Raw genomic sequence first — 9086 nt, forward strand, 5'->3', positions numbered from 1 at the left:
CTACCTCTGATGTCTCCTTTATACCCTCCTCCTAATAACTATGACTCCTCATACCAGTCAATCCTGCCCTGGGGAAAAGTCTCTGGCTATCAATTCTATCTATTCCTGTCATCATTTTGTACACCTCGATCAGGTCTCCTCTCCACCTCCTTCTCTCCAGAGAGAAAAGTCCGAGCTTATTCAACCTTTCTTCATGCGGCAAACCCTCCAGTCCAGGCAGCATCCTGGTAAACCTTCTTTGCACCCTCTCCAAAGCCTCTGTATCTTTCCTATAGTAGGGCAACCAGAACTGGACACAATATTCCAAGTGTAGTCTCACCAGGGACTTGTAGAGCTGCAGCAAAACCTCGCAGCTCTTAAAACTCGATCCCCCTGTTAATGAAAGCCAAAACACCATATGCTTTCTTAACAACTCTATCCACTTGGGTGGCAACTTTGAGGGATCTATGTACTTGCACACCCAGATCCCTCTGTTCCTCCACTCTGCCAAGAATCCTGTCTTTAATCCTATATTCAGCATTCGAGTTCAACCTTCCAAAATGCATCATTTCGCATTTATCCAGGTTGAACTCCATCTGCCATTTCTTAGCCCAGCTTTGCATCCACTCTATGTCATCCTGCAACCTGCAGTAGCCCTCAATACTATCGATGACACTTCCAACCTTTGTGTCATCTGCAAATCTACTAACCCACCCCTCAACCTCCTCATCCAAGTCATTTATAAAAACTACAAAGAGCAGACGCCCAAGAACAGAGCCCTGTGGGACCCCACTCAACACTGACCTCCAGGCAGAATACTTTCCATCTACAACCACTCTCTGTCTTCTGTCAGCCAACCAATTCTGAATCCAGATAGCCAAATCTCCCTGTATCCCATACTTTCTGACTTTATGAATGAGCCTACCTATCAAACCCTTCCTGAAGAAGGGCTCATGCCCGAAACGTTGATTCTCCTGCTTCTTAGATGCTGCCTGACCTGCTGCACTTTTCCAGCAACACATTTTCAGCAGCGAATCCTATCAAATGCCTTGCTGAAATCCATATACACCACATCCACTGCTTGACTGTTGTCGACCTGTCTCAACATGTCCTCAAAGAAGTAAATAAGATTTGTGAGGCATGACCTGCCCCTAACAAAGCCATGCTGACTGCCTTTAATCACACTATGTTTTGCCAAATTGTCATAAATCCTATCCCTCAGAATTCTTTCCAAAACTTTGCTGACCACAGACGTAAGACTGACTGGTCTGTAATTGCCAGGAATTTCCCTATTACCCTTCTTGAAAAGAGGAACAGCATTCGCCTCCTTCCAATTCTCCGGTACGACTCCCGTGGAGAGTGAGGAGGCAAAGATCCTCGCCAGCGGCTTAGCTTCCTCGCTTCCCGGAGCAGCCTAGGATAAATCTGGTCTGGCCCTGGGGACTTATCAATCTTAATGTTTTCCAAAATTTCCAGCACATCAACTTCATCAATCTTGATCTGGTCGAGACTGTATCCCCACTCCTCTAAGTCTTAATTTACAACAAGTTCCCTTTCCTTGGTGAAAACCGAAGCAAAAAACTCATTTAGGGCTTCCCCTATCTGCTCAGACTCCACGCACAAGTTCCCTCCGCTATCCCTGATCGGCCCTACCTTCTCCCTGAGCATTCTTTTATTCCTCATGTAAAACACCTTTGGGTTCTCCCTAAGCCTTCTTGCCAAGCGTTTTTCATGCCACCTCCTGGCTCTCCTTAGTCCATTTCTGAGCTCCTTTCTAGTAAGCCTGTAATCCTCTAAAGCTGTGTTAGATCCTTGCTTCCTGCACCTTACGTAAGCTGCCTTCTTCCTTTTGATGAGAAGCTCCTTTGTTCGCATCATCCAAGGTTCCTAAACCTTACCCCTTCTTGCCTGTCTCAGAGGAACAAATTTGTGCAACAACTGCTCCTTAAATAGTCTCCACATGTCTGCTGTGCCCTTTCTGTGGAACAATTGCTCCCAGTCTTTACTTCTCAACTCCTGTCTGATAGCGTCATAATTTCCATTTCCCCAATTAAACATCTTCCCTTGGTAACTGTTCCTTTCACTCTCCAAGGCTATGGTAAATGTGAGGCAGTTGTGATCACTTGCACAAAAGTGCTCTCCCACTGTGAGATCTGACACCTGTCCTGGCTCGGTGCCGAGCACCAAATTCAAAATAGCCTCTCCCCTCATCGGGCTGTCTACATACTGAGTAAGGAAACCCTCCTGAACACACCTGACAAAAACGGCTCCATCCAAACCGTCTGCACTTCGGAGGTTCCAGTCGATATTGGGAAAGTTGAAATCACCCATAACAACAACCCTGCTACTTTTGCATTTTTCCAGAATCTGCTCATCTATAAGATCTTCAACCTTTCTACTGCTATTAGGGGGTCTGTAGAAAACCCCCAATGCGGTGGCTGTTCCCTTGCTGTTCCTAACTTCCACCTATACTAAATTTGTCACTCTTATTTTCGACACTCCTTGTATTAAAGCAGACACACTTTAACTGATCCCTATGTTCATCGCGTGAGAAACCTTTCTGAGAGATTCACACCACCGCAACTTCTCCAAGAAGGTGTGGTGCTGTGAATCTCTGGAATTGTTGATCACAGACATTGTGACTACTCATAGAGTGAGTACCTTCAAGACTGAAACTGATAGAGTTTGGACATTGAAGGAATACAGGATATGGAGAAAGGTCGGGGAAAGTGGAGCCCGATGCAGAGCAGCTGGGATCCCATGCAATAGCAGACCAGCTGAAGAAACCTGCATGGCTAACTCCTGATCCAATCTGTTATTGCCCCAAGGCACAAGTTAATATCCTGATGAAATGCAGTGTATATACCCTCAAATCTTAAAGACTGTTGTGGCACTGTTGTAATGTACCTATCTCAGAGTTATAATGGCTTGGTTTTAAGTCCCACGTGCTCTGGGGGTGTGCCATCATACACCTGAGGGTAGGTTAATAATCATTGCTTTCTTAGAAAGCAGGTCAATACTACAGTGGCTTCACATACACAGACATGGGATGCTCAGTCATCCTTTGACATTGAGACCAGTAGAAACAAGACATAGCACTGGAAGGGAATGAATGATCAGCTTTAAGTGGGTGATGACAGAAGATGTGGATTCCATACAACAGTGTACAGCCGACCTGCCAGCAATCTGCAAGCTGGGAAAATGTTACCTGAGAACTGGAAAATCCATGACAGCACTGTCCAGAAGTTTGATCGTTTGGCATTGGAACTCAACACTCTTGACTTTTATTGGAATCATGCTTGCCTTGTCCTGCTGCTGTAAACCCTGCAGTGTTTTACATAAAGAAGTCCAATGCCACTCCCTAGCCCTTATTCACAAGACAACCCCGAGCTTTTTACTCATAGTTAACTGTACTAACATAGGCATGTCCTTAGGCTATCCCTAAGCTCGAACCTCGGTCAGGTGCATCAAACAGATACTCCACCTCCCTGCTGTCTCAGTTACACTGAAATATTCATTAATGCTTGTAAGTGTCTTGCAAGCCACTTATGGGTTCCCAGAACAGATAGTCAGTGAAATTCCCACTTTTGCAATTCTCCAAGACACCTTGTGAGTCCTGACTCTAGCTCATCGCTTCTTATTAATTTCTACAACTTCTTCTCAAGATTGAACTAATAGCATAGAGGCACCCAACTGCACTGGAATTCCTTTCACACAGGGCAGTTAAAAAAAATCAACACTCCAAACATTGGGTCAGCCCCAGCTCTGTCTCTTTTTGCAACCAACCTCTGAGCCCAGAATTACTTTCCCGTGACCCTTGAACTGTCCTGAGTGTAGACCTCAACGCTGCCCTCTTTGGAATTCTCTTTACGCATGAATGTTACGCATGAGTGTTTCAATGCAAAAAAAAACACTTCCAAGAAAGGATTCAACACTGTCAGCTTTGATAAAGTGTGGCGGTGGAAAAAACACAGCAGGTCAGGTAGCATCTGAGGAGCAAGAGAGTCAATGTTTTGGGCTTGACCCTTTGATGAGGACTGGGGAGGGGGAAGGGAGCTGAGAAATAAATCAGTTCTCCCAGAATCGGTGCAAAGTCATCGTGGTTCCCAAGGGTTTACTTCCAATCTTATTCCTTCTGAGCCTGCAAATTATCTCCACGGTGTGAAAGTTCCTGGAGATTTCACTACCTAACTCAAGCTAGGCAAATCATCCAGTCTTACTTTAACTTCCCACGTGTTTCGATTTTCTAATCTGAACGTCAATGCAGTCAACTGCGGTAGTTTTCATGATCTAACTGCCACAGGTACAGTAGAAGTGGAGTTGAGGGTTATCAGATCAGCCACGGTCTTATTGAATGACAGAACACACTCAACAGGCTGAATGGCCTATTCCTGCTCTGATGCCTCACTGTCTCCTGGTCTGACAGCAATGATGGGTCACATCAGTGGTCATTACTGGCCCGTAAAGCGCTTCAAAAGGCCCAAAGATGAGTGAGGTGCCTGATGGCTACACCGTCCACTGAACAATTGAAGATAAGTTTGGTGACAGGGGTTAGGGGTTGCTGAGTGCCACGCAATGCATTTTACAAATCTGCAGCACAGTGGCTCAGTGGTTAGCACTGCTGCCTCATAGCGCCAGGGATCCAGGATCAATTCCAGCCTCAAGCGACTATCTATGTGGAGTTTGCACATTTTCCCCGTGCCTGGGTGGGTTTCCTTCAGATGTGCCGGTTTCCTTCCACAGTGTGCAGGTTAGATGATTTGGGCCATGGGAAATTGCCCATAATGTTGTAAAATGTGCAGGTTAAGTGGATTAGCCATGGGAAATGCAGGGTTACAGGGATAGGGTGGGATGCTCCGCGGAGTGGACTTGATGAGCTGGATGGCCTGCTTCCACTCTGTAGGGATGATGTGATTCTCTACTTGTAAAGCAGCTGGCGAAGGGATGTAAAATATGGAGGCATAAACTCTAGAAGCATTTGAGAAACAATGGGACTCCATCACAGGGGGTCACTGACTATTCAATCAGTTAGAGCCCATTTATCCTCTGAAATGTAACTAAAGCCATTTGAGTGGTGCTGCTATGGTGAAGGAAAGTGAACGTTGGTTAAAGCACAAGGTTAAATTGGTCCCGGTCAGCATCCCGCTCTCAATTCTGGATTAGTGGTGCTGGAAGAGCACAGCAGTTCAGGCAGCATCCAATGAGCAGCGAAATGTTGCCTGAAACGTTGATTTCGCTGCTCATTGGATGCCGCCTGAACTGCTGTGCTCTTCCAGCACCACTAATCCAGAATCCCGCTCTCAATGTCACACCTTTTAGGTTGTCAAGCTGGAATAAACTTCAGTTTTCACACAGTAGCAAATAAATCGCAACATTTCTGAACTCCAACTTGACCAAAAGGGGAATACAATCTGTTCTTCGTTCTGAAGAAAATGCTTTGATTGTTAACAATTTTTTTTATTTCCACTTTTATTTATGAGTTACCTTGACAACAGTGTCTTTTTTTTTGATGCTCTTTGTTGGATTTGCTGCACTTTCTGGTTCAGCGTACTTATATTGTTTCCCGTTTCAGTTTATGATGTCTGTGATCACAGAACATCTAACGCAAACTTAATCTGTAAAAATTAATGCTGATTATTCCAGTGAAATGTCACCCCATGAGTTTCAGAAAATTGCATGAGGCTTGATTAAGCTTCACAAAGAATGTTACTGCTTGTCCTTCATTCAATCATGGAATGTTTTCAGCACCTGAGGCTGTTCGGTCCATCGCATAGTGACGAGCTCTCTACAAGAACAACTGAGCTAGTCCCAATCCTTGCTTTTTCTCCGTAGCTCTGAAATAATTTTTCTCTGCTGTTTGTCAAAGCCACAACTGAACGCACCTCTTTCATGACCACAGTCTAAGGCCTGAGTACTCATTGCACAAAAAAAATTCTAAATTTGCCTTTAATATTTTTGTCAATTAACTTAAATTGGAGTCCTCTGGATTACAACCGAAAGGAGCCCTTTTCTTCCTCCCTACTCTCTCCAGCCCCTTAAGATCTTGGACATTTCAATCAAATCTCCTCTCAAACCTACCTTCTCACCATTTTCATGCAATTGGAGTCTCGTATCCGTGGAATCTCTCCTGACTCTCAATGTCCTCCAAAATGCCTGAGCAAGCCACTGGATTCAATAACAGTTAAGATTGGTTGACAAAATGGTGGCTTTGCCAATATGGTGCGCAGCCCATGAAAAAGTGAAGCAATTTTGTAAATCTTTCCCCCACCCTCTGCAATGTCTTCAAATCCTCCCCAAGGTCATTGTGTCTAAGAACTAGACACGATACTCCAGTTGAGACTGAACTAGTGTTTCACAAAGGTTCAACATAACCAATTTGTTTTGATACTCCAGCATCCAATATGTCAAGCACATGACCTTGTAAATGATGTTAACATATGTTTCAACTTGGAGAAAGTGAGGACTGCAGGTGCTGGAGATCAGATTCGAGAGTGTGGTGCTGGAAAAGCACAGCAGGTCAGGTATTATCTGCGGAGCAGGAGAATCAACGATTCGGGCATAAACTCTTCATTAGGAATGAGGGGGGGGGAGGGGTGGGGTGGGAGGAAAGGGGCTGAGAAATAAATAGGAGGGTGGGCATGGTGCTCTGTAATGTTCAATGACTAATACACATATATGCCCAAAACAGGAGAGTCAACGTTTCGGGCATAAGCTCTTCATCAGGAATGAGGCTTGTGGGCCAGGACTGAGAGATAAATGGGTTGGGGATGGGGTTGGGGGGAAGGTAGCTGAGAAAGCTATATCCCTCTACACTCCCAGATTAATGAGTTCGACACACATTGCGACCTTGAACATTTTTTCTGCCGCCTCCACCTCCAGGCCCACTCCAGCCCCAGCCCTGCCATGTGTTCACCATTCCCCCAGACCTCCCCCTCACTGAGGACCAATGTTTAGTCCTCAGCAAAGGCCTCACCTTTATCCCTCTACACTCCCAGGTTAATGAGTTTGATACACTCTGCGATCTTGAACGTTTCTTCCGTTGCTTCCACCTCTGGGCCCACTTAAAAAATTGCTTTCTCAGCTACCTTCCGCCCAACCCCACCCCTCTCCCATTTATCCCTCAGCCCCCTGGCCCACAAGCCTTATTCCTGGTGAAGGGCTTATGCCTGAAACGTCGATTCTCCTGCTCCTCGGATGCTGCTGGACCTGCTGTGCTTTCCCAACAACACACTCTCGACTGATCTCCAGCATCTGCAGCCCTCACTTTCTCTGATATGCCCAAATTATATATACACATGGATATAAGAAATGGCTGCTGGAGTGGACTGTTCAGCTTCTCATAACTGGACCATTGTAACATTTGATCCCCATATTAATCAAAAATATCTCAAACGTAGTCTTAAAACTATTCAATGAACCTGCCTTGACTGGTCTTGAGTAAAATAATGCAAGAACAGGTGGCCATCATTGAGAAACAAATGCTCTGCATCTCCATCTTAAATATGATTTTTTTTTCATTTTAGACTAGTTTTAGTCTCTCTCACAAGAGGAAACATCCTTTCAGGATCCACCCTGTCAAGTCCCTGCAGAATCTTACATGTTGAGATAAAATCGCCTCTCATTTTTCTAAATTCCAATGAACCTGTCCCTCCAACATCTCCTTTTCATAATGTTCCTTTTCTTTTGTATTGCCTCTTCCCATTCTCTTCTTACAATATCTTTCTTCACACTTTCCTGGACTAGATTTCATGTCAGTAACATAAACGTATTTTTAATGACGAGATTTATGTTCCGGCAATGTTGCTTCAACTCTCTGACCCAGAGAGCAAAGAATTCAAACTGTGGAGATTTATTCTGATGGTTAATAAATTTACTGTAGACTTAGTTTTGAATAATTTTTGGAATGAAATCCTGTAGGATTTAGGCCATGATGTGGAGGTGCTGGTGTTCGACTGGGGTGGACAAAGTCAGAAGTCACATGACACCAGGTTGTAGTGCAACAGGTTTACTTCTAATGAAGGAGCAGCATTTGAAAAACTTGTGATTTCAAATAACCTTGTTGTACTGTGACCTGGTGTCGTATGACTTCTGACTTAGGCCATAAACTGACATCGGCAAAATGGCACCAGAGGCCCGACTATGGACCATCTGCCATTGAAAGTGACATCCACTATTTTCAACCAATGGTGCACCTGTTTTCATACACATTCAACTTTCGTAAATCGGGGGTCCAAAACAAAACTTGTGGACTTTTCACTTATCAAGAAAAGCAGTAGATTTGTTTTGTAGAGGTACAGCACCCTTTTGAATAGGCCCAGGTACACATTTATGACTGCTAAAACTAGACATGTCTGTGCACAAGAAATGGATAAAGACATTGGAGCAGTCATGCTCTCATGTTAATGAAATCTCTTGCGTTTAAAAGTGAATTAGTACCTGCTGCTTCACACTGTCCATTGATGTAAGACTAAGGGCTATCATTGGAAAATTTGTGATGCATGACTGATTTTATGCTCGATTGTTATCTCAGTGGGGGACCCGTAAACTCACAGTTTGATTGACAGCTCCAAGCAGTTACAAAAGTGTTTGTATTGGACAATGAATGCTGCTATAATCCTAACTGATGTTATTACCAGTCAAAACAGATATCAGACTGAACTCTCTCTCAACAGTTCATATTTTGTTTCATTTTAGTTTTAACAAGATGATCTTTCACTGAGACAGAAGCACACAAGTTGCATATTTTGTTTTAAAAATAAAACGTAAGTTTATTCAATAAATTAAGTTAATATAAAATAGAATAAACCAACCATACAAATTCAAAGAAAAGGTGTGTTCAGGAGGGTTTCCTAACTCAGTACGTTGACAGGCCAATGAGGGGAGAGGCCATTTTGGATTTGGTGCTTGGCAATGAGCCGGGGCAAGTGTCAGATCTTGCAGTGGGAGAGCATTTTGGTGATAGTGACCACAACTGCCTCACATTCTACATAGCTATGGAGAAGGAGAAAAGCAGGCACAATCGGAGGATATTTAATTGGGGAAAAGGAAACTATGATGCTATCAGATGTGGGTTGGGAAGCATGGACTGGGATCAATTGTTCCGTGGA

The sequence above is a fragment of the Chiloscyllium punctatum genome, chromosome 5 (genome assembly GCF_047496795.1).
Source record: "Chiloscyllium punctatum isolate Juve2018m chromosome 5, sChiPun1.3, whole genome shotgun sequence".
NCBI lineage: Eukaryota > Metazoa > Chordata > Chondrichthyes > Orectolobiformes > Hemiscylliidae > Chiloscyllium > Chiloscyllium punctatum.